We start from the raw sequence: 27,151 nt of genomic DNA, 5'->3' as shown, positions 1-27,151 counted from the left end.
AAAAAAAAAAAGACAGACAGCTACAGTAGGCTATTATTACAAGTTTAATTGAGAGGGAAGAGAGAAAGTTGTAGTGGATTATGGTAGGATCATGCATATTAAAGAAAAGGTTGTTTTAATTCTAAAAAATGGGAGGGACCTGCGTTTCATTGCAGGCTGAAGAGAAGACAACAGTGAAGAGAATGGTTATATATACAAAGAGAGAAAGGATGATAGAACTGAATCTTAGTTGGTATGGGGACATCTGAGTGCTTAAATTGACAGATTGAGTTTAACTGGAGGGGCACCTTTCCTCTAAGGTTAGAGAAATGGAGTTGAAGGTAAGTTTAATGTATATGGTGAAAAATGCTTATTTCTTTCTCAATAGATCACACACTTGTCAAACCATGATAAACTAGAATATCAACTAGAATACTCAGTGTACATGTAGGGTGCAATTATCCCTTGTATACAACTAATGATTGAATATGTGGAATTTTAGTAAACTGGTTATTTTAAAGAGCTAAGACAGGTTATTGGTATGAAGAAATGAGTGGACAGAGATCATGTCAACTAGGGTAGCTATAAATCTGTGATATGTAGAGAAGGGAAGCCTTTTGCCAAAGAACAAATGTAGAATGTCCTTACATTTTCTCTTTGATTTTCCATAAGCTCTCATCAAAAGTTCTGCAATTATAAGATAAACACTGTAACATTGGTAGTACATCTCATTATAAATTCTCTCTTGGACTAAAAATATTTATTTTCAGAATGATGTTTGAAGTTTGGGTATAAGCAGTTATTTTTTTGTTTAGCTAGCCACTCCTTTATCTCTCATATCTTCTCTAAAGAGTATTTTAGGACATTAATGTTAGGAGAACTGGACATTGGGTCTCCATGCAGAAATGTTTGAATGTCTGATTGAAATAACAGAGACCTGACCTGTAGCAAAGAGGACCATTAATTTAACTACTGCCATTATCACATTCATTCAGAGCTGTGACTACATAATGGCCAGGGATTCGGTGGCATTTTTTCTTGTATTTTTGCCAGAAACAAATACCTGGAATGTTGCCTAATGAACCCAGCTATTCTCCATCTGTTTTGTCCTGGACTTATTCCCATTCACTATGAACTGTGGGTAGGAATTCTAAGGAGAACAGGTATTCATGACCTTAGGTCATAAGAATCAGTATCTTGACTCAGTGACTTAGGCTGTGTAATATTTGAGAGAGGAAATAGGAAAATGTTTTATATTCATTTAGAGAAAAACGGTCTGATGTTGGTTATGAACAAGCTTACTATAAGCCATTCTTTTCTGTGAGTGGATTGTAATTATATGAAACCTGGTTAATCAGACTAACTGGGGAGAACTCTAGTTTAAATTTTAGAACATTTAAAACAGATGTGGTTTTGTTCCTTGCAAATGAACATCACATTTAATGTTAGACAGAAAGTGTTTTCTAACAGTAGGTTTTAAGAAAATTTATTATGATTATAATGGTATCAATTAATTATCTGTGAATAGTTGTTTCCAGATAGACTGATACTACTTTAGAAGAATTTATAAAGTTGAAGAATCCATTCTGAGTCTAACGTGCAACATTTGGTCTGTGAGAGGAGAATGATAATGTCCTCTGTGGTTTATGGATAGGTTGGGACTGGCCAAGTAATCATAAACATGTATAGTACGTATTTATGTATATCACATCTTCCAACACTGAAATTAGGCATTTAATCATTTTAAAGTCATCGCAAACATATCCATGCCTATATTTCTGCAATTCTAACATTATGTTCAAAAAATAATAATTTATGCCTGATAGAACTGCATTATTCTTGTTTCAGAGAAACAGAAATCTCACCTTCTGTATTATAAAGAAGCATGTATGTCTGTATTAAACATAGGCTTTCAGGACATGAGTGGAAACAATGTAATTATATATTTGGACTATAACAATACTTTATTCACTTAATGTTTACTATAGGAAGTTCATTATGCCTTAATTTTAATTATATCATATTAAGTGGATAATGACTAACCTGCCAGATGACTCTGATAACTGCCCATGTATATTTTAATCACCAACGAATTTAATAATAGACTATTTTTTCATGTATGACAAGTTTCATTTGTTTCAAGATCTCATATATATTGCATGTCACAGCACACTTTTGAGGAAATTAAGGTAACAATTAACCAATACCCACTGTTATGTGCTTTCATAATACTCGTGTGCTTTCACCTCTACCACATTTTTTCTTATCTTTCTGCTTTTTTTAATTGCTATTTTCTAGTTGTTCATCCTTACTATTCTGTGTGAGACAAAAACAATGTCTGCTAGGTTTATCACTCTGTTCCTACTGTCTAGCCCAGTTTCTCACACAGGGCATATGTCCTGTAATACTCATTGGGTGAATAAATTCCCATTTTATCAAAAAATGAATTACAAAGAAGTCAAAATAATAGAGACAGACCCAGAATCTATTTCTTTTATTCCTGGTTCTCATTTCTGCCCTCACATATTGGACCATATCCATACTGTTTAGTCTTTTATTGTAATGCCCAAAATGGTAACCAATTTTACATGTGGAACCTAGAGACTGATCTTCAATTGTTGTAGAAAACTCACTGAAAAAAATTATATTCGTAGCCATTTCAGCTGAGAGAAAGTTAAGGGAAACAATTCAATTCTAGCATTAGAAATATGAAGGAATACATAAGGGAGATTTTCCTGGGAGTAACCTTTTTTTTTTTTTTTTTTTTTTTTTTTTGTCTTTTGTCCTTTTTAGGGCCTCACCTGCAGCATGTGGAGGGCCCAGGCTAGGGGTCTAATCGGAGCTGTAGCTGTTGGCCTATGCCAGAGCCGTGGCAACACCAGATCCAAGCCTTGTCTGCGACCTACACCACAGCTCATGGCATTGCCGCTGGATCCTTAACCCACTGAGCAAGGCCAGTGATTGAACCCACACCTCGTGGTTCCTAGTCGGATTTGTTTCCACTTTGCCACAAAGGGAACTCACCTGGAAGTGTCTTAATGTAAACTTTGGGATTCTTTTGAGTGGCTTCTTGAAAACTTTCCTTTTATAGAAATTGTTAATTGCGGTGAATGCTCATCTACCCTAAATTATGGGGAAGTAATGCTATTGAGCCTCTGAGCTTAGCTACAACCCCCCCCCCCTACACAAACTATGCTCATTCAATATCAATACTTGGTTTATAAATCAGTCTGTAACACGTCTTAATTTGTATGATACTAGTAGCTAGATCTTGAAGACTTTTTTAAATATGAGAATTATTGGACAAAATCCTTTCGTCTCATAAACTTGTTTTATTTGAAGTTATTGAGTATTGAACATTCTTTAAACCTGAAAATATTAATTTAATACTTCTTATTATTTAAGGTAGACCCAAATAGATATTTCTTCAGTGATGAATGAAATCAGGAGGTCATTTATAACTTTTAACAAATGTTCATACTTCTCCAGCTAGTAGAATTTATACAGGGAATAAAAGCCAGTCAAAAAGAAACAAACAAAAAAAAATCATTGTTGAATGTCTGTAATACAGTGTTGCTGAAATTCTCATTGTTTGTTTAAAAGATCATGATCTATGGAGTTCCCATCGTGGCTCAGCAAAAATGAATCTGACTAGTATCCATGAGGATACAGGTTTGATGCCTGGCCTTGCTCAGTGGGTTAAGGATCAGCTGTTGCCATGAGATGTGGTGTAGCTCATAGACGTGGCTTGGATCCCGTGTTGCTGTGGCTGTGATGTAGGCCGGTGGCTACAGATCCAATTCGACCTCTAGTCTGGGAACCTCCACATGCCGTGGGACTGGACCTAAAAAGACAACAATAAAATAAAAATAAAAATAAAAGACCATTATCTGTAGAAGCGTAGCTCTGTGGTGCTTAGATGTATTGAAAATCTCCAAAAGAGCCTTGCAGCCGGAAATGAACTGTTGATTAATCAGGGAGACGTTTTGGCACTCTAGTCTAAATGTAAGCTGAACTCATTTTCCTTTGATAACAGGAACAAAAATTTAGATCATGGTGATTTTCATGCATTATCTTCCACATCTGATACAGGAGCTAACTTATAGTGCCTGTTGAATTTAGAAAAGAAAATATTATAGTTTGGGGAATTACTCATCCCCTAGCACATACGCTTTCTTTCCTTATCTTGTTTTTGCCCAGAATATCTTTCAAAATTCTTTTCCTGTTGGCAATACAGAAAAGATTTTATTTTAAAATTCTGTCTCAACTTTTCTTTAAGTCTCTGCTTAAGTAAGAGTCATATTTTAATTTAGTTTGTTCAAAGATTTCAACACTCTCTTTAGGTATCCTGACTGTTCTGCCAAAACCTCACAAATAGACTCAAGGGAGATGAAAGAAGTTGATCAACACTGGTTTCAAGGCAGACTTTTGATGCATCCAAAATTGAATTGTGCTCCAATTAAAACGGGATGATCAACAATTAGGCAATTATTATGACAAGGAAATTACTAATGAATGAGGATTTAGGTAAAGCTTATAAGAAATGAAAATTTACTGTTTACCAAATTCCAACCTTTTCCCACTACATAGGGTAACCAGATAAAATACAGTATCTACATATGTTAAAGAGAAACATTTTGGGGTCTTAATACATTTATGTTTGTATCACATAGACTGCCCAACAGTATATATCCTAATTTTAACTGTTAAGCTTCCTCCCCTGTGCTCAAATTCACGTCCTTCTTTTTGCATTCCTTAGTGTTTTCTCTAGAATAATTATCACCACTTTTCTTAACCTACAAAAGATGGTATCATCATAGACTCCTTTCTTTGTGTCAACATGCTACAACATGGATGAACTGTGAACAAAATTCTAAGTGAAAGAAGCCATATACAAAAGGCCATATAGTATATGATTCCATTTATACAAAATGTCCAGAATAAGTAAATACATAGAGACAAAAATTAAATTAGTAGATGTCATGGACTAAGGGGAGGAAGAAATGAGAAATGATCATTAATGGGTGTGAAATTTCTTTGTGGAGTGATAACAATGCCCTAAATTAGATAGTGGTTATGGTTGCACACTCTGTAAATATACTAAATAGTATTGAACTGCACACTTTAAAGTGGTGAATAGTATTGGATGTTAATTATCTAAATAAAATTATTGTTAAAAATAAAATGATACTATGACTAACCCAAGATTAATTAAATAAATTAAATTTATGCCTAAAAGAATCTTTCTATCAAGAAAATTCCAGGCTCAGATACCTTCACTGGTAGATTCTGTGAAACGTTTTAGAAGGAAATATTATGAATTCTACAAAAACATTTCTGGAAGATAGAAGAGGAGGGTATGTTTCCCACCTCATTTTATGAGGCCAGTTTTTTCCAGATTTAAAACAAAAGACATTGTAAGGTAAGAAAACTACAGGTTAATATCTGTGATGAACATAGATTTAAAAATCTTTGTCAGGAGTTCCCATCATGGCGCAGTGGTTAACGAATCCGACTAGGAACCATGAGGTTGTGGGTTCCGTCCCTTCCCTTGCTCAGTGGGTTAACGATCCAGCATTGCCATGAGCTGTGGTATAGGTTGCCGACAGGGCTCGGATCCAGCGTTGCTGTGGCTCTGGCCTAGGCCGGTGGCTACAGCTCCAATTCAGCCCCTAGCCTGGGAACCTCCATATGCCATGGGAGCGGCCCAAGAAATAACAAAAAAAAAAAAAAAAAAAAACTTTGTCAAATATTGAAAAATTGAATTAACGTACAAAAAGGAATATATCCTGAGCAACTGAGATGTACTTTGGTAATGCAAAGTAGTTTTTTTCATTTGAAAACAAAACAATATAATTCACCATATTAACACACCAATGAAGGAAAATGATATAATTTTCTCTATAGATGCAAAAAAGTGATGGTAATTCATGATAAAAATTTTCCACAAGTTAGGAGTAAAAGAGAATATCCTCAATATGTTAAAGTGGATATAGGAAAATTCTGCAGTTAATATCACCCTTACTGGTAAAAACCTGAATGCTTTCCACTCAGATGGGGAACAGTTCCCTTTTACCACTTCAATTCAGTATTTTATCACTTTTACCACTTTGGAAGAGGGCTGACTCCACTCAGTTCCCCTCAGTGGAGTTACCACGCCACTTGACTCAGCCTCTGGCAGAGAGTGGTAGAGAGTTCTTGTGGCCACATTTTGATTCCTGCTCAATACTTTTGCTCATCCCTCTATTTTTTACTGTTAAATTACCCATGACATTTTTCACAGAACTAGAACGAACAATCCAAAAATTTATATGGTACCACAGAAGACCCAGAATTGCCAAAGCAATCCTGAGGAACAAAAACCAAGTAGGAGGCATAACTCTCCCAGACTTCAGGCAATATTACAAAGCCACAGTAATCAAGACAGCGTGGGACTGTACCCCAAAAGACAGGCAGATCAGTGGAACAGAATAGAGAACACAGAAATAAACCCAGACACCTATGGTCAATTAATCTTCAACAAAGGAGCCAAGAATATAAAATGGGAAAAAGACAGCCTTTTCAGCAAGTGGTGCTGGAAAAACTGGACAGCTGCATGTAAAGCAATTAAATTGGAACACTCCTCACACTATGCACAAAAAATAAACTCAAATGGCTTAAAGACTTAAACGTAAGACAAGACACCATCAAATTCCCAGAAGAGAACATAGGCAAAACATTCTCTGACATCAACCTTGCAAATGTGCTCTGAGGTCAGTCTCCCAGAGCAACAGAAATAAAAGCAAAAATAAACCAGTGGGACCTAATCAAACTGAAAGGTTTTTGCACAGCAAAGGAAACCATAAAAAAAAAGACAACCTACAGAATGAGAGAAAATATTTCCAAAGATGTAATTGACAAGGACTTAATCTCTAAAATATACGGACAATTTATACAACTCAACAGCAAAAAAACCCAACGACCCACTTGAAAAATGGGCAAAAGGCCTGAATAGACATTTCTACAAAGAAGATATACAGATGGCCAACAAGCACATGAAAAAAGTGTTCAATATTCGTGACTATTAGAGAAATGCAAATCAAAACTACCTTGAGATACCAAGGCCGTCATTAACGAGTCAACAAATAACAAATGCTGGAGAGGGTATGGAGAAAAGGGAACCCTCCTTCACTGTTGGTGGGACTGTAAATTGGTACAACCACTGTGGAAAACAGTATGGAGGTACCTCAGAAAACTATACATAGAACTACCATATGACCCAGCAGTCCCACTCTTGGGCATATATCTAGACAAAAAAAAAAAGACACATACACTCACATGTTCATTGCAGCACTATTCACAGTAGCCAAGATGTGGAAACAATAGCCAAGATGTGGAAACAACCTAAATGTCCATTGACAGATGATTGGAGTAAGAAGATGTGTTATACATACACAATGGTATACTACTTTGACGTAAAAAACAACAAAATGATGCCATTTGCAGCAACGTGGATGGAACTAGAGACTCTCATGCTAAGTGAAGTAAATCAGAAAGAGAAAGACAAATGCCATATGATATCACTTATATCTGGAGGGAGTGGGATGGACTGGGAGTTTGGGGTTGATAGATGAAAACTGTTGCATTTGAAGTGGATAAGCAATGAGATCTTGTTGTATAACACAGAGAACTATATCTAGTCACTTGTGATGGAACATGATGGAGGATAATGTGAGGAAAAGAATATATATACATATGTATGAGTGGGTCACTTTGCTGTAAAGTAGAAATTTACAGAACACTGTAAATCTACTATAATGGAGAAAATAAAAATCATATAAAAATAATTAAAGAATGAGTCATGTAGGGCAATAGTTGCCTCTCCATGTCCATTCCCACCTTGCCCTCCTAGCAGTGTTTTCCAGGGTTCATTCCTTGCTCTCTGTGTCCTTGTAGGGTCAGCTGGAAGAGACTGGAAGAAGACCAGACATCTTCGTATTTATTCCTCCATTTCCGTCCTTACTGGACCCTAAATGGGCTATAGCTATGCTCCTTGACCAAAGGTTTTGCCCCTCTAGCTGCAGATCTCCCTGACACTGTACCTTCCTCTGACTCTTCAGGCCTAATGATATAAACCATTTTCTGCTATTGCCAACCCAGAGTTATTCACCATCCCTCATGGATTTCTTGAACCTTTCTGACACCTGTATGTATAGAGAGCCCACCTCCTCAATTGTCCAATTTTGAATAGGTGGACCATCGAACTCATACAGAGAAAAATTAAGATATCACCCAGGTCAAATGCAGAGGGATTAATTAAAATTCAAATACATCTGGCCCTGATGTTAGTTTCACTATTGTTCCTGTGAAAATGAGATTGAAGAGACAAAGATACCATTGGTATGTTTATCCCCTGAGTCTTTTCCCAACTCACTAGCTAAAGGTGTTTCTGGGGTCAGTACCCTCTTCGGGTTCTGCTTTGCACCTTGCCTTTCCCTCTTATTTACTGTTCATATGATTAGTGTCCTGAGCCAGAAAGGGAGCTGATTCCATTTGGCTTATATGTGTTATCTTTCTACATACAGAATGATTACTGACATGGTCCTAATGGGCCCTGTACAAGTGAAATGTGGTTGTGATTAGGAGTACATTTTAAAAATTGAATAGCATCTGTATTCAGTTTTTTAGCAGCTGGGCTATTTCTTTTTTAATTTTTAATTTTTTTAATTTTTATTTCCCCAATGCATTATTTTTTTTCCTACTGAACAGCATGGTGACCCAGTTACATATACATGTATACATTCTTTTTCTCATGTTATCATGCTCCATCATAAGTGACTAAACGTAGTTCCCAGTGCAACACAGCAGGATCTCATTGCTAATCCATTCCAAAGGCAATAGTCTGCATCTATTAACCCCAAGTTCCCAATCCATCCCACTCTTTCCTCCTCCCTCTTGACAGCAGCTGGCCTATTTCTGCTCGTTGTAATCAAGCTGTACTTCGTAGTCAGTGGGTTTTCTCAACACTGCTTTAATTATGATAAAATATACTGTCCTTGGGGTTAAAATTTTTCTTTACAATTTAACTGATTGTGATAATACGTATTTTACAGAAAATCTAATGGACAATCAGTCATAATCACTGTAATATAAACACTAGAATCCCCACTCATCTGGGAGAGCAAGTAATTTATTATAGGTAAGTTAGAAAAATATCAATTTAAATTAGTTTTTCCCACACATATCTGGAAAGGAGTACATAATTTTTTTCTAGGTTACAATAGAATTAGGTCTGTTGAGTGTTATTCTGTGGAATATTGATGGAAACCAGATGCATAGCAAATCCAGTACTTACACCTTTTTATTTTGACTTGTTTTTGCTGTCTGGGATTCTATTCATTTATTTGTCAATTCTTATAGCATCCAGAACATATACTACATCAGTCAAGTTTTGTAATTATCATTTTATTATTAAAGCCTATAAACATTTTCCTAATTTTCCAGTTTTTAGTATATATTTAATCCATATATGAGGCCTACACTATGTTTTCAGATACTAAATTTAAAATTATATCAGATTTAGTAAAATCTGAGGAAAAAATTTTCCCAGTTTAGGTAAGACTACTTATATGAAAATCCCACAGCTAAATGGTAGGAATTTTATATATAGTCTACACATGAGGTTCATGATAAGATATTTACAATTTCAGAACCCTTAGCCCAACCATATGTAATAAATGAAAATTTAAATCCTTGGTTATGAGTAGCTAATTAGTAAAAGAAGAATTATTAAGCTTTTTGGTGTCTGAGTAAAAGTGTGATATGTAATATATTTGATCTTTGTAGTAACTTTATTAATCTTTCATTAATAATTCAAAATTTACAGTGATCCAAAATTCAAAATAACCTTACATGCTCACTAACCAACTAGAGGATGCAAATGTCAGTGTGAGAGGAGTCAGTGAGGAATGAATGAAAGCAATGCTGAGTGGCAGTGATAATGCAATGGCAAGGAGTGAGGATTAGCAGGGAGCTGTCATTAAATTTATGTTACATTTCTTCAGCAGTGTTGCAGAATCATTTAATTTGATTCAATGAGCCTATTTTAGAACATTCAAATGTATCACTTTGTGAAGAATTATTAATTTTACAATAAAAATATACCATATAACACTTTTATGTGCATTGAGAATTTGCTTTCCTTATGTAATTTGATTCTCTTAACATCTCAGAGACAGGGCAGAGAGAAAAAGCAAGGGCTAAAACCAAGGTTTCTTTTCAAAATTTATAATTTTGCTAATAATTACAACTGTTTTACTCTAACATAAGGTGTTTTCTTGCTCAAAGGACACTGGCATGAATTTTGTTTTGTTCCAATGTTCTTTTAATAAAAATTGTCAAGCATACAAGAAGTCGAAGGAATTTCACAATGAACATCTATATATCCACCACTTCCTTCTGCCATTAACAATATATTACATTTGGTCCACCATGTATCTATCCATTTATCCAACCCAATGCCTGTCTATCAGTCTGCTTATTTTTTGATACATTTCAAGGTAAATTACAGATAATTATACATCCAGCTAAATATTTCAACAAATGCACTTGATTTTAAATAGAAATAGGCATTTTTTTGGAGCATTTATTCTATAACAAGCATAGACTAAATATGTCACTTGCAGTATCTCATGGTACTCCCAACAAAGCTGTGAGGAACATATTGTTTTTATTAAATCAATTTACAAATGAAAATATAGAGCCTTAGAAGAGAGACATGATTTTCCCAATGTTATGGTTAGTTGTAGAGACTGACCAAATTACAAGGTTGAGTAGAAAACTTATACAAATTGATTAGTAAACTTTTAGGTCCTAGACTGGTAAGGCTGGAATTTGAACCTAGAGAGTCTTGATTCCAGAGCCAGAGCTTCTGTATTAATTTTTTTATTGCTGCTGTAACAAATGACCATGATCTTTGTTGCTTGAAACAACATCCAATATCATAGATTCAGGGGTCAGAAATCTAGGCAGAGCCTAGCTCATCTGGGTCCATTGTCCAAGAGCTCACAAGGCTGAATCAAAGGGCCTGGGGTGGTGCTAATCTGGAGGCTCTGTGGAAGATTCTGCCTCTTTCAAGTACTGGCCAAATTAAGTTCCATGCAGTTGTAGAACTGAGGTCCTCAGTTCTTTACTGGTCATCAGTCAGGGAACTGATTTTTCTCCAAGAGGCTGGCTGACTTCCTTAGCTTTCTGTGTGGCTCCACTCCAAGAGTGATAAATTGAGTTCCTCTTGTGCTTTGAAAGTCTCTAACTTTTCTTCTGCTTTGTCTCTCTACCTCCAGCCAGAGAAAGCTCTTTACTTTTAAGGGCTCATGTAATTATATTGGACCCATTCAGATGATCCAGAATAGTCTCCCTATTTTAAGATCTGTAACCTTAATTGCATTTGCAAAGTCCCTTTTGCTCTGTAAGGTAACATATTCACCAGTCTGAAGATGTTGGGGAGGTCATTCTGTCTACTACAATCACAGTTATATGCCACTGCTTTCAGTAGTTCTCTATTTTTAAAAAGGATTTCTGATAATCCAAAAATTTTACTACGAGTAAAGTATAAAAAATATAATTAATATTTGAAGATAAGATCAGTGAGAAATTATTATGAAGTTTGTATTTCTCTGGATATATTTTGAAAATGAAATATATCAAAATATCAATAAAAAGTTTGGTCATCTTTCCTGTGAAGTATTCCTTTTTATAAGGCTATACTTAATTTTATATTTCTTTGAAGCATTTTAGCTGACTTGTTCCATTGTGCATCTGAAAACTTATAATAATCTAGTCTTGTTTATTTTGGTGGAAATATACACAGTACCACAACTGCTCCAAAGCCTTAGGTCTTTTCTCAACATATGTCTATTTTAGGTATATCCTGAAGGGTATTCTATACATCATTGCATTGGTGCATCCAAACAGCAGTAATTCAGAAGGCACAAGGGATGGAGATGATTTTATCTGTGAATGATGGATATTGGTCATTCATTCAGAATTGCCACTGAACTAATGTGGATTCTGAAGTAGACTAAGTCTGAGCTTCCCTATATGGCTTTCCTACTTCACTTTATCATGGCCAGCATATGCATTTATTTATTACTAGGATATCTTTCATAAATATCTTGTGAGAGAATCCCCTATGTGATTTTAAAAATGAAAGGACCGAAGTCAAATAAAAATAATTGACCTCACAAATATAGATAGCACATGCTTTCAATATCCACATTGATGCAGACAAATTAGGTCTTAATCACATCCTTATAATAATTTCTTGTTGATGGTTTTATCATTTTCTATGCTATAATAATTTCTGTAAGCTCATTTAGGTCACAACTTACATGTGATTCATTTTTACAGCTCTAATGTTCCCTAGCACTGATTCTAGTACAAAGCATGTGCTCAATTTTTCAATTACCTAATCCTGTCATTCATTTATTCATTCATTTATTTTACATAGGGCTGTTGAGGGCCTATGCTATGTTGGTCATTTTTATGTCCCAGGACGAGAGAGAGATTAGAAAAAGATTCTTAAAAGATACAAGCCTGCCTCAGGAAACAAGAAAAATCTCAAATAAACAATATAAACTTACACTTAAAGAAACTAGCAAAAAGAAGAACAAACAAGTTTAAAGTTAGTAAAAGGAAAGAAATAATAAAGATCAGGGCAGAAATCAATGAAATGTGAACTTTATAAAGTAAAAAGATCAATGAAACTAAGAGCTAGTTCTTTGAAAAGATAAACGAAATTGATAAACCTTTACCCAGACTCATCAAGAAAAAGAGAAAGAGAAAATACAATCAACACAACAGAAATACCAAGGATCACAAGAGATTACTATAAACGATTATAGACCAATAAAATGGACAACCTAGAAGAATGGGTAAATTTCTAGAAATGTACCATCTCCTAAGACTAAATCAGGAAGACATAGATAGATGAATAGATAGATTATCAGTAATGAAACTGAATCAGTAACTAAAAAAAAAGAGAAGTCCAAACAAACAGAAGCCCAGGACCAGGCAGCTTCAAAAGTGAATTTAAAAAAAATTGAGTTAACACATACCTTCTTAAACTATTCAAAAAAAAAAATGAAAAGGAATGCTTCTGAACTCATTCTATGAAGCCAGCAGCATCTTGACACCAAAACCAAAGGTACCACAATATAAGAAAATTATAATCCAATATTATTAATGAGTATAGATGCAAAAATCCTCAACAAAACGTTAGCAAACTGATTAAAAGTATCATGCAGCATGATCAAGTGGGATTTATGCCAGAGATACAAGGATGGTTTAATATCTGCTGATAAAGCAATGTGATTATCACATTATCACATTAACAAACACATAAACAAATTAAAAAATCATATGATAACCTCAATAGATGCAGAAAAAACTTTGTCAAAATTCCATATCCATTGATGATAAAAACTCTCAACAAAGTGGGTATAGAGGAACATACCTCAATATAATAAAGGGCATATATGACAGATCCATAGTAAACATCATACTCAAAAGTGAAAAGCTATAAACATTTCCTCTAAAATCAGGCACAAGACAAGACTGCCCACGTGTGCCACTTTTATTCAACATAGTATTGGAAGTCCTAGCCATAGCAATCAATATAATCAAATAAATGTAATCCACACTGGAAAGGAAAAATAAAACTTTTTGCAGATGATATAACTCCATATGTAGAAAATCCTAAAGACACTACCAAAAATCTTTTAGAACTAATAAATGAATTCAGTAAAATTTCAGGAAACAAAATTGCTATACAGAAATATTTTGTTTTGTTTTTCCATACACTAATAACAAGCTATCAAAAAGAGAAAATAAGAACATTCTATTGCACCAAAAATAATTAAATACCTAGGAATAAATCTAACCAAAAATGTCACAAACTTATACTTTGAAAACTGTAAGACATTGATAGGAATATTGAAGACAGTGCAAATGGAAAAATATACTACGCTCATAGATTGGAAGAATTAATATTGATAAAATGACTACAATATGCAAGGCAATCTACAGATTCAATGCAGTCTTATACAAAAGCATTTTTTCACAGCACTTGAATGAATAATTCTAAAATTTGTATAGAAACACAAAAGATGCCAAATAGCAAATGCAATCTGAGAAAGAACAAAGCTGGAGGCTCATGCTCCCTGATTTCAAACTAAACTGTATAGTTACATTTATCAAAATAGTACAGTACTGGCACATAAACAGACACATAGATCAATAGAATGGAGAGCCCAGAAATAAACCCACATTTATATCGGCAATTAATCTATGACAAAGGAGACAAAAATATACAATAGGAAAAAACCAGCCTCTTTTACAAATGGTGTTGGGAACACTGAATAGCTACATACATAAGAATGAAACTGGACTATCTTTTCACACCTTATGCAAAAGTAAACTCAAAATAGAATAAAGAAGTAAATGTAAGATCTGATACTATAAGACTCCTAGGAATAAACAGAGTAAGCTCTTTGAAATAGGTCCTAGCAATATTTGTTTAGATTTGCCTCTTCAGGCAAGGGAAACAAAAACAAATTCAAAAAACAGTACTACATCAAACTAAAAAGCTTTTGCACAGTGATGGAAACTATCAACAAAAGGAAAAGGCAGCCAACTTAGTAGAAGATATCAGCAAGCAATATATCCAGTAGAGGTTAATATCCAGAATATACAAAGAACTTTTACAACTCAACATCAAAAATGTTCAATTAGGAAGTTCCCATCTTGGCACAGTGGAACCGAGTCCAACTAGTATCCATGAGGATGCGGATTCGATTCCTGGCTTCACTCTGGGTTGGGATCTGGCATTGCTTTGAGCTGTGGTGTAGATTGCAGACACGGTTTGGATCCCGCGTGGCTGGGCTATGGCTGTGGCTGTGGCCAACAGCTGTAGCTCCGATTTGACTCCTAGCCTGGGCACTTCCGTATGCCTCAGGTGAGGCCCTAAAAAGAGAAAAGAAAGAAAAGAAAAGAAAAAAGAAAAGAAAAGTTCAATTAAAAAATGAGCAGAGGGCCTGACTACACATTCTTCCAAAGAAGACATACAGATGGCCAACAGACACATGAAACTATCAACATCACTATCATCAGGGTGATGCCAGTCAAACTCACAGTGAGATATACCTCACACCTGTTGGAATGGTCATTAAAAAAATAGAACAGTACGTGTTGACAAGGATGTGGAGAAAAGGGAACCTGTGTGCACTCTTGGTGGGATTGTAAATTAGAGCAGTTACTATGGAAAACAGTATGGAGGTTCCTCAAACATTTAAAAGTAGAACTGCAATCCAGAAGTTTAACTTATGAATGTTTACCTGAAGAAAACAAATAAAAACTAATTTGGAAATATAAATGCGTCCCAATGTTCAGTGAAGCATTATTTATAATAGCTAAGATATGGAAGCAACCTAAGTGCTCACTGATAGATGAATGGATAAGTTAGGAGATAAAATCCTCCAGTTATAAAATAAACAAGGCACAGGGATATAGTATACCACATAGGAATATGTCAGTAATATTGTAATAACTTTGTATGGGACAGATGTTTACTAGATTTACCATGGTGATCATTTCCTAATGTTCGAAAATGTCAAATCACTATGTGGTGCACCTGAAACTAACATATTGTATGTGAACCATATTTCAATAAAAAAATGAAATATCTTCTATTGCTATTGAGGTTTTCTAAAAAGAAAAAAATAAAGTTTTTATGCTACCTGAAAAATAATTTGACATATAGAAGCCAGCAAAGAGGATTTTCAAGTTGTTTACAATCTGACCTTATTTTCATGAATCAATAAAAAAATTGAAATGCCAGAGAGGCATGAAGCCACACATTTGTTTATTAGGTGAGAGGCTTATTGCATCTTCTTTTGAGAAAACTTAGAAATAAATAAAGCATGAATCAGTAGATAATGGGACTGGCTACTGGTGATTATCTGATTGTATGCATTTCTCTTTGCCTCCTATACAAAATTAATGAGTTTAAAGCTTAACTTTTTTTTTGTCTGAGCCCATGATATGTGGAAGTTCCTAAGCCAGGGATCGAACCCTCACCACAGCAGCGACCCATGCCAGCAATGACAACACCATCCTTAACCTATGGTAAACTTAACTTTCTTTTTGAATAACATAACAATGGAGTGAAAACCTTCTTGTGGCTTAAATACCTACTTTTTTTTCTCTTGTAGTATTTGAAGGAAAAACCCAGATATATATCATTTTCGTCTTATTAACAAAGAAAGTGATGTTGGGTATGCATAAATGTAAAAGTCTAAAATTCCTGAAGTGCAAATATGAACTACTGTTTTTGGTAGCAATGTTTTCTTTGAGTCTGTGAATGAGGAGAGTAGGTGCTTACACTTGAAACTACAAGAGATTTTCATTCTCTAAGAATTTATTTATTTTAAACAACATCTATTTAATGGTAGAGTTTGTCGACTTGCTATTATAACTGATTTTATAAACTAGGTGTTGGAATCATGAAATTATGAGGAACTTTGAAAGGTCCACATACCCTGTCATGTTTGAAAGCACATGGAGTAAGAAGCTGACTTGCTAAGAATTTATTTACGCCCCCCCAATCCTCACATTATTTTGGTCATTGATAGTATTCTACAAAAATAGGCTTAGATATTTATATACATTTTTTTTATGTTGAATATATTTCTACTTGTGAATGAGTATAACAGAATAGATTTCCAATGTGGATCATGGAGGATTGAACATAAATTCAGTTATTATTCTTTATTGACTAGTTTTATGATTATTATAACAAAGATCCTACTTTGTCATTCCAATCCTATTTAAAATCTATACTGTAAGTATTTTTAGGTTAAAGATATTATAAAAAGTAGATTAATTAGGAGAAAAAGTAACAGAAAATAGACTGTACAATGTGCTCTGTAATAAGAATTTTTCTGTGACATTGTGTTTGAAGCTGAGACATCCTATTACATTACTAGATATTTTCATTGCTATACCATTTTAATATTAAGAAGTTATTCATCATTATGTCCTTTATTAATGGAATAGTAAAGGTTTTGTCTTGGAATTTCTCTTTCTTAGTTTGGAGGAAAGTCATATCCATGTATTTTTAGATGATTTATAGTGTTTGTTCCTCTCCAGGTAAAAATCCATAAAAGGTTTTTAATATTTTACTTAAAATAAGGGAAGGGATAAAAATAGAAATAAAAAATAAAATAGATAAGGGAATTCCATTATCAATTCCGTAATTGATAATTTATTTGAAAAGGAACATTGAATTGTGAGATGAAATATTCCCTTGATGGACTCAACTTTCTCATTAAATTTGTCTTCCAAACACGCTCACATCTGCATAGATTTTTCAAAAAGTAAAATTCTGTCTTCTTCACTTGCCTCCTTTTTTTTGAGAAATACAATCTGTGCCCCCGCTTCTTTACTTCTTCATCATTTATTATTTTCATTCTTAAAGTCAATGTGTTTGTTTGCCTCATTATCCTCTTTGAAGCTTTCCAGTTTGGGAATGAGAATCTACGTGTTTGATTACTCAGTTAAGGACTCATTTTTTCCTTTTTCTTTATATTTTCCAGCTGATGTGTTCAATTATTATTTCCAAACCATCACTAGACTTAAATAAAACAGACCACTGAGACCGCCAGTTTTTGTTTCATGGTTCCATAATGCCATAGGCAATTTCCCTTAAATACCAAGCTCTTTTTTCTCTTCCTGTCAACAGTTGGAGCACTGACCTTTTTCACTGAAAGAAAGTGAAAGATCCTATAATTTTCTATATTGTTTGAATTTAATTTGAGCTACATTTTCAACTAGTGCTGTCATATAGCTACTAATTCTCACTTTGTTAAAGCCTGGCTTTCACCAGAATAACAAGATTGTTACTACCTGTCTTCTGTAATTTCCATGGTGAGTTTTCATTCATAATTCTTTGAGACAAGTGCCAAATCCAAAATATTAACTAGACTAACTAGAAAGCAAAATTTCTTAATAATATACAGTATATGGTACATACAATATACAGTATACCATATGATGGTATATTGTAAAGAAGGGAATGCTTAACACAGCACTGTTTTCATAGGCATGATGAAAAGTTTGTTGAAATGTTTAGTTGTTATATATGAGTTTTTCCTTTAATACATCAGGGTCATTTTGAAGAGTTGACTCTCTACCATATGATCTAAGAACACTGGGGAATCATTCCTGCCCCCAAATTCTCCAAAGGCATGTTTCTAATTTTCCTTGCTGCTTAAGTAGTCTTTTGTAACCAAAGCTTTATCCTGAACTTTCTTGTTTATAATCCTTTGATGTCCCCATAGGATTCAAGATATAGTGCAATATCTTAACCTTACCCTATGACCCTTTATTTTTCGCCTCTGCATTGTGCCTCACACACATTCCAGAACCATTTTGAATGGCTTGTGATTTCTTCCTTGTCTCAGGCTTGTGCCTTCTTCATGCATCCTAAATGTCTGGAACATTCTCCCTCTCATATCACCGACTTCCTCATCCTACAAAACTTAGCTCATTTGTCACATTACATATGAAACCTTCATAGAATGTTGTCTCCAGACTTTTGTTTCCATGGCATCCTAGGTAAACCTCATGTGTTATATATGAGTCCATGTAATCAATGGTGTTTAATTGTCTATCTTCCCTGACATACAATACTTAGAGGTGTAAAAATGACTTATCCAAGTTGTACCTTTACCACCTTATACAATTATTGGCACATGTACGGTGTTCAGTAAGGGTTTGTTGAGTGAATGTGTGAATGAATAAGTTAATGCTTGAAATTTCAACACTGGAAATTCATTTTAATTTTTTAAAGAACTAATTTACCAAGTTATTCTCTTTTAAAATGCAAATTATTATAAGTGAGACAACACAACTCTCTGTTTTACCTCCTTCAGTGCAACAAATATCCTTTTAAAACTAGTTCATGTATCACTGAGCTATGTTATAAAGATGAATTTCCTTACTATTTTGTGTAGTGGTAAAGCCATAAGATTGAGAGAAGAGGGTCTTGGGTGTTAGTCTTAGCCCCACAGCTCACCAGATATCACCTTATTTCCTGTATATTTAAAAGGAAGAAAATAATACCCATGCTGTAGAGTTACTATAAGGAGCAAAATGAGAGCTCCCTCTCTGTATATATGTATATATTTCCTAAGTGTAATATTCAAGTATAAATTTATATTTGAAAACTTTGTTTTCCAATGCATGAGTCTAGGAAAGTGAGAATTCTAATGAGAAATGAGAAAAAGAGATGAATTTAATTTGAAGGTCCTAGTCATTAGCCTGAGTGTGTATGGTTTTGAAAATAGTGTGCATAAAAGGGTTAAAAGAGTAGAGAAGTGATGTTTGGCCCAAAAAATGGCAGTGACAGAAAAGTTCCCTACTTTGCAACTCCTCCCATGAATGACTTTACACATTCTAGTAGTCTTGGCTAAATACCTTACAAAAGGTGATATTGAAAGAGAAGTCATGGAACTTTGGCTCAAGTTCAGAATGATTACTTTCTGAAAGAGAAAGTCCAAACATGAAAGATTCTACCATTTCATAAGGATATGCAAATAGTACAGCTAAGAAGCATCACTCCTCTTCACTTGGTTTGGATCTTCTGTTGAGAAACACAGTTGATTACTTTCAATGTAAATATATTGGTAAGTTTATGTTAAGAAGAATAACAGTATAGTCATGGGGCCCTAAACTGTTTGTTGATTGGCTAAAATAGGTTGATCTGATTTTGGCTTATGTTCAAGACTTAGAAATTAATTTTCAAAACACTCAATTCAGATGTATACTTTTTACATGTTTTGTTAATTTGTTTTTCACCTACACTGAACAACTTGCTGCAGAGAATGGTAGCCTCATGAATTTGCCAGTTGGCATGGTTATTTCCTGCCATGGTAGTCGACACATCAACCATATGAACCTCTTTGATGTTCTTTTCCAGCTTGATGATAACTTTTGTCACAACCTTTGATGCGTTTTTATTAAGGTCTGCTTAATAGGAATAGTAATAAAGATATCAAGGGTGGTAAATTTCAATGGGAAGATTAAAACTTTTTTGCAGAATGTTGTAGTCCCTAATGAGAAGGAACATATTTTTTATTTGAGCCTGGTAAGAGATAGATATTTAATCATAATATAAGCAAATTTTACATTTTAATCCTTCTTAGATGAGTAGAAAACATCTTTATCCTCAGTGACTCACCTGTGTCATGCCCCATTTCTATAGGGTTATAGGTCTGCCAGGGATCCCCAGAGCTCATTTTTGTCTCTGTATATGATTAAATATTTAAACCATCTCAGACAGTTAATCCTTAATAGCTTATTAAAGCATCTTAAAATCCCCCTCTTTCAAGAGTTCGTATTTATTTATATCTAATAAAAACCTTCTCATTGCAATCTAAACTCTTGTTCTGGCCTCGGTGAAGACATAAAACTTCTATGTAGTAAATTCTCATGGAGCTGAAGATTATGATCAAGCAAACATACAGACTTTTAACTTTAAAAAAATTATAGTGTAAAGACATTTTGGAGTATATAAATCCCCTGGATATGTTTTGTGAAATGTGAATAATCATATCTTTGAGGGTTTTTGAAGCATACAAATTGATCAGTAGAGGACAGATTGTTTTTCCCTGTGGAGTTATACTCAATGTGAAAATTGATTTAGGTGAATGAGGACCATTTAAGTTCATACAGAAACAAACTCTGTATGCAGATGGTAATGAGATTTCATGTAGCGAGATTTGAAAGGTTTGGGTTGGGTTCTTTTATGGAACTTTGTATTATCTTCCTTTAGCAATCTGAGATGAAATTTATTCCCTTGACTAGATGAATGGGGAACACGTAAATCTTTAGAAAGTGTAGTGCTTATTGAAGGATAGCTCATTTATGTTACAAAAGTAGTATTCAGTTTTGCTTTTTGACAAATGACTTTGCAGCCTCCTCAGGTCAGCTTCTTCCAGTTACTGCTGATTTTGAAGTTCTGAGGGATGTTTACTGATTCCTTGGACTTCTAAGACCATTGAATCCCTAAGGGTTCCGTCATGGTAGGAAAGAATTGCAGGAGAAATAAATGTGGAGAGGTGCATACCCAGAGGAAGAACTCAACTCAGATTGTATTGGACTGATATGCAGATCAGGGGACCTGGTACGTTTTAACCCTGGATTTAATTGGTCTAGAATCTAGACCTGAAACTGTCTCCTCAGATAAAATTGTGTTGTTCCTACGTAAGAAACACGGAATGTTGCTGTATTGCTTTCCATTGCAGAATGAATGATTAGGGAAAAGAACCTCAGGTAGAAGTAAGAATTACAAACACATTGCCTATTCAGTCCTAAAAGAGGCATTTGGGAAAGGTAGTTGCTTAGGATGGTGGGTGGATACCAGTCTGTTTGTTTTGCTCTTCTCCTTAAGTATATTTTTAAAAACATTTAATTAGAGAAGTATTTCATTGTATCTATTTTTGTACTATTAAGAATAGAATTGGTTTCAAGCGATACTCTAAGATTTACGTGTCCTTGATTCTGAGCCAATTAAAATAAACTCAGTGTTTAAGCTTAGTCTGTGCAGTAAAAATTGCCTTAAAAAAAGAGAATTTGGTCATGTATGTCTCTTTTATATTCCAATTTGATGCTGAAACCTTAAGAAACTACTTCCATTTTTGTTCTAAAGTAGTACCTTAAATTTATACAATGACATTAGAGAAACATTCATCCTTTAAAAATGAGCAAGATTCGTATGCCAATCTTCATTTTTTTCTACAAAATTTGTACTTACTTTTGAAAAAATATGTTTAATTTAATGTAATTATCTGAATCTGATTAGGTAGGGATTTAATTTTACCTAGGAATTTCTAAACATTCAATTTAAAAAAATATAATACATGATAAAATATCCTTATAAATCATCAAGGTAGATTGGCTTAAGACTGGAACTAAAATGTCCTCTGATTAAAATAAATCTGAGTTTCAAAGAGTAAATTTCTTTTAGTAAAACTATGACCTTTAGTAAAAACTATCTGATATTTTTCCAGCTTTCTGATTTTAAGTAGTATCTTATATTTCATTATACAGCCTCAGCAAACGTTAGAAGATAATGAATATTCCATAGATGAACAAAAAAAGTTTGTACTTGCTGGTTTGCTTTGATGTTTTTTACTTGTCTTGTGCTTATTTGGCCTAACATATCAAATACAAACATTCAATCCTTGAATCTTTATGTTTTACTTACTAAAAAACATACTTAATAGATTTTCCTGTTTTTTTTAAATTTTTTAAAATCAAGTATATTTGATTTACAATGTTGTGAAAATTTCTGCTGTACAAGTTATAATGTACACATATCCATTCTTTTGCAGATTGTTTTCCCATATGGATTTTCACAGAATATTAGGGAGAGTTCCCTGTGTTGTACAGCATGTCCCTGTTGACCAGTTATTCAATATACCACAGTGTGCATATGCCAATCCCAAACTCCCAGTCCTGTTACGACAATTTACTTTGATACTGAAGCTATGTGGAGGAGGTGAATCCTATTTTCTTTATTATTATTATTATTATTATTATTATTTTTGTCTTTTTAGAGCCATACCCATGGCATATGGAGGTTCCCAGGCTAGGTGTCCAGTCGGAGCTGTAGTCACTGGCCTGTGCCACAGCCACAGCAATGCAGGATATGAGCCACATCTGCAAACTACACCACAGCTCACGGCAACACAGGATCCTTAACCCACTGAGCGAGGCCAGGGATTGAACCCGCAACCTCATGGTTCCTAGTCAGATTCGTTTCCGCTGCACCACGATGGGAACTCCATATTTTCTTTATCTTAAATATAGGGTTACCGATCAGTTCATAAAGATGAAATGAATGTCTAAGATTACATAGTCACAGTAATTGGGACTTGAATTTTGGTCTTTGGATCCTAATTTATATCGTCGTCTAATTACATGGCTGTTCTTTTGTTTTACCTCAGGAATGTGTGAGCTATGTTTTCAAGAAGGTTGACACTTAAGCAATGGAATACAAAGTTTAAAGACCCTTAGGATATATACTGTGGACCTGAGATTTTATTGAGAATGTGTCATGGTGTATGCTCATTTAGCTGAGCTTTTTCAAGTCACTTAACACAGCATCAAGAAACAATTTCATTCATGTGAATATAGACTTTAAAAAGATAGCTAACATTTCCTGAGTATGTGCCAGACATTGAGTCAAGAAATAAATCTGCATCATTCAATACAGTAATTGAAAAATTCCTAATAGAAAGATGCTGTTATTGACCCAACTTTACAGGTGATGAAATGTAAGAGAGCTAATAAAGCTAGTGAACAGTAGAGCCTGTTGAAAATTTAAGTATGTTGAACTTCAGAGCCTTCATCTTTGGACTTCTATTTCTTGCCCTCCTGACTTTTTGAAAATAAAACTTGATAAGTCAATATACAAAAGGAGGCACTCCTCAAGGATATTTAATGGAAGATAGTATACATATTACATCAAATTTAACTCGTAATTCATACCCTATTTTTTCAACATTGGTAGGTGTAATCAGAAGCTTGGTGGCTTTAGATTCCCACCTGTGTGCGTTCGAAAATGAGTGCTGTTTTTTTCCCACTACCATAAATGCCTCTGGGGCTCAGTTTCCACATCTATAAAATAAAATCCCATATCTCATAGGCAGTTGTAAGATTTGGATGGTGATTTTTGTAGGGTGGTCATGACTGTAAAACAGTTCCTGTTTCCCATCTCCCTTTACACTAACAAATGAACTCTATGTCCATGAATCTATGGAGGGCAGAGATAGCTCTATTTTTCTGGCAAGAAGGCTAATGTTCTTGTCTTGATGATGGTGGAACTTCCTTTTGATTTCCCCAACTGGTCTTTCTCTTTCGGCATACCACCCTTCTAAGTACATTGGTTGGGTCACTACAGGGTATGACTCTTGAGCAGCAGCTTCCATGTGGTGACTCTGGTGACTCCCAGTAGATGCTGAGTCAGTGTTCAAGGAGCTAGTAACCCAGAGTTCTGTGACCTTTTCTCTGTCGCTAACTTGTAGCATCCTTTGTGTGAGATCATTTAAATACAAAAGGACTTCACTTTTCTCCTCTATAGTAGAGATAGCCAAGGATCCAGTGAATACCAGAAGTGGGATGAAGAATTTTACTCTGACATTACAACTGAGCTGACAGAAGAGTTGCACTTCTTTTCTTTTCTTTTCTTTTTTTCTTTTAGGGGCCATACCCGCTGTATGTGGAAGTTCCCAAGCTAGGGGTTGAATTGGAGCTGCAGGTGCCGGTCTACATCACAGCCAGGGCAACACAGGATCTGAGCCACACCTATGATCTACGCTGCAGCTTGTGGCAATGCTGGATCCTTAATCAACTGAGCAAGGCCAGGGATTGAACCTGCATCTTCATGGATACTGGTTGGGTTCTTAACCCACTGAGCCACAGTGCAACTCTGAGTTGTACTTACTTATTTTAATCTATCAGTATGGCCATGAGAAATGAATGCTTCTGCTTCAATGGAAATTCCAAAAGAAACAGGACCAAGTGGTCAGGGAACAGCTGCAGAGAGTATCTGAATCACATGCTGAATATTAAAGTGAACTAGTACAACATTCTGATTTCAGTAGCTCATACAAAAGCACAATTAAATGAAGAAGAGCATTTACCAGTCCTTTGACAAAGGCAGTCACTTCCTCAGGTGCCTTCCCTGAGTCCTTCCCATTTCCTCTATTTTTTATTAGCACATATCACAACTGTCATTTTCTAGTTATATGTGTGATTACTTCCTTAGCATCCTCTCTTTCCTTAGGGCAGGGATAATGTCTGTTTTTCACTGCTTTGTCCTTAGCAGCTCACCCTATGCCTGGTCCTATGCTTGTTGACTAATTGTAAAATGAGAAAGGGAAATTTTAAGCAAATTGTCCTAAATCAGCAGACTCAGTAGAGGGAAGATTTGGCCCAAAAGGGAGAATTTTGGAAGCAAAGTGGGTGTAATATAAAGGAAATCCATTGAAATCAGCTATGTATTTAAGAGCCAAGTGGGGAAGTTGATAGCCTTGGTTATAGAGGTTTATAATATTAGGAAGTAAGGGTGAATGAGTTGAGAACTGGAAACATCATAAAAGTGAGGAATGGAAAAATAGAAGGTATCAACATCAGCCTTGGCTTTGCAGATCATGTGACCCAGAGAGGGGTGTATGCAGCACTAGAGTAGACAGAAGGCAGACACAATACAGGGGGCTTTTGGGGAGTTTCCCATATTAACTCATATTAGCTGCAGATGAAGGGATAAAATACAGCATTGCCTATTGTTAAAAATATATGAAATTAAGTTTTTTGTGGATTTATAACCAGAGCTAGTGTTTTAGGAAAAAATTTTGCAATGATTAAAGGAAATGAAAAGATGTGTGCAGCTAAGGAATGAGCATAATCTCAAAGCCTTCTGAAAAGGCATACATGGGGCCCCTCTCAGGTAATTCCCACAACTCCTCTTAAAGAGACAATTTCTGAGCACCACCAAGCAACTTCCTTCCCTGGCAGGGTAATAAATAACCATGTGCCAAGGAACGTTTTCTAAGAGACTGTCCTTGCTGCCAGAGTCTTTCATCACATTTAGCACTTTTGTGTCAGGGTCAGGACATTCTTTTGATGGCTTTGGCATCGTTTGTGGCTTCAGTCCATGCAGTTTCTGAATCTTAAAAGGCGTCATTCCCTAGGACTTAGGCTATAGTGTATATATTTGTGCCAGCTGTGAAAAGAACTGGCTGGGCTCAAGGCATGCCATTATAAAGAAGTGCTGCTGCTTGTAGTCCCAGCTGTAAATCATGCTTGAATATGGGGTCAGAGAGGCCAGCAGGGGGAGGCTAAGACTCCTGGTGGGAGGCCAGGAGAGGATACTGTGTCTGCCAAGCCTAACTGCCAGAATGCCCAGGAACCTGTGGTGGGTGCTCCAGAATAAATCAATCCTGAATATCGACAAGACATTGCTGCCAAATTATGGAGTCTCTGCAAATATTAAGATGATAGTATATTGGGGGTTAATAGGAAGGGAGTTGTTCTGAACACTCCTTAAATTCAAATGACTAGAACTATTCAACCGAAACTCCTAAGAGACTTAACTTGCTGTTTTATTCATTCTGCATTTATTACATTTAAATCCCTGGCCTTCTATTAATTATAAATGAGATGTTGAAGATGGGCTTGAAATCTTCTTTGAAAGTTTTATGCAGAGCATCGTAACTGTCTGAGTCACCTTATACCTGATTTCATTTTACAGTGTGTCCTAAAGACAATTAGGGTATATGCTTCATTTTGTTGTAAGGGTCATCCATTTCTTAAACTATCACAGATTAAGCCATTTCTGTTGCTTAAGATATTGTGTTAAACTCTTTCTGTATATTATCTTAATCCTCAAAAAAATATTTTTGGAGTTCCTGATGTAGTTCTCCTTGGCCTCACTCCATGGATTAAGGTTCTAGTGTTGCTATGAACTGTGGTATAGGTCACAAATGCGGCTTGGATCCTGTGTTGCTGTGGTTGTGATGTAGGCTAGCAGCTCCAGTTCAACCCCTAGCCTGAGAAGTTCCATATGCTGCAAGTGTGGCCATAAAAAAAATTTTTTTTGAGGTGGGGTTTAGTATCCTTATCTTACATGTAAAGCTGCAAACTTTTAACAATGAAGTGGTGGAGTTGATGTATAGATGGAGTTATATCTGACCTGAGAGCCTGTATTCTTACCCATAGCACTATGCAGCTTTCCAGGGCCAGACAGCCTTCATTAAACGTAAGCTGCTTAGAATGATGGAACTAGCATGACGTTGAATGTTAGAAAACTTGCTTCAAGTTCGGGTCCACTTGACCAGTTGCTGGCTGAGTTTTCTTGATTAAGTCACTAACTTCCCTGACCTTGCTTATTTATCCCCATATAGGAGATAATAATAATTACTATTACCCTACATCACAGTGTTAGTTTGAGGATCCTGTGAGGCATTGTATGGGAAAGTACTTTACAAATGATGAAGTGACATATAATGTTAATTATTTTAACTATCTTCATTAGAAATAGAGAAGGTCTACCTTCCTAGCTGTGATTAGG

At 35.1% G+C, this 27,151-nt stretch overlaps 1 protein-coding gene across 34 annotated transcripts in view; it reads left to right on the top strand.

Annotated features, from left to right (window-relative positions):
* KCNC2 (potassium voltage-gated channel subfamily C member 2) overlaps positions 1-27,151 on the top strand; it is a 199,755-nt gene that overhangs the window by 79,437 nt on the left and 93,167 nt on the right. Inside the window, exon 5 of one of the 34 annotated variants that reach the window (XR_014845409.1) lies at positions 7,915-10,133. The exons of the other annotated variants lie outside the window; for them this stretch is intronic. The gene's annotated coding sequence lies outside the window, so the exon portion shown is untranslated. Of the gene's footprint in view, positions 1-7,914; positions 10,134-27,151 lie in introns of those variants that run through there. 34 annotated transcript variants of the gene reach the window in all.

Source organism: Sus scrofa, chromosome 5 (assembly GCF_054392235.1).
Source record: "Sus scrofa isolate SSC_HxYL_T2T_F1_AM1 chromosome 5, Sscrofa_HxYL_maternal_Yorkshire_Landrace_v2.0, whole genome shotgun sequence".
In the NCBI taxonomy this organism is placed as follows: domain Eukaryota; kingdom Metazoa; phylum Chordata; class Mammalia; order Artiodactyla; family Suidae; genus Sus; species Sus scrofa.
Note: the sequence above shows the minus strand (reverse complement) of the source record. Positions and strands in the feature narration are given on the sequence as shown.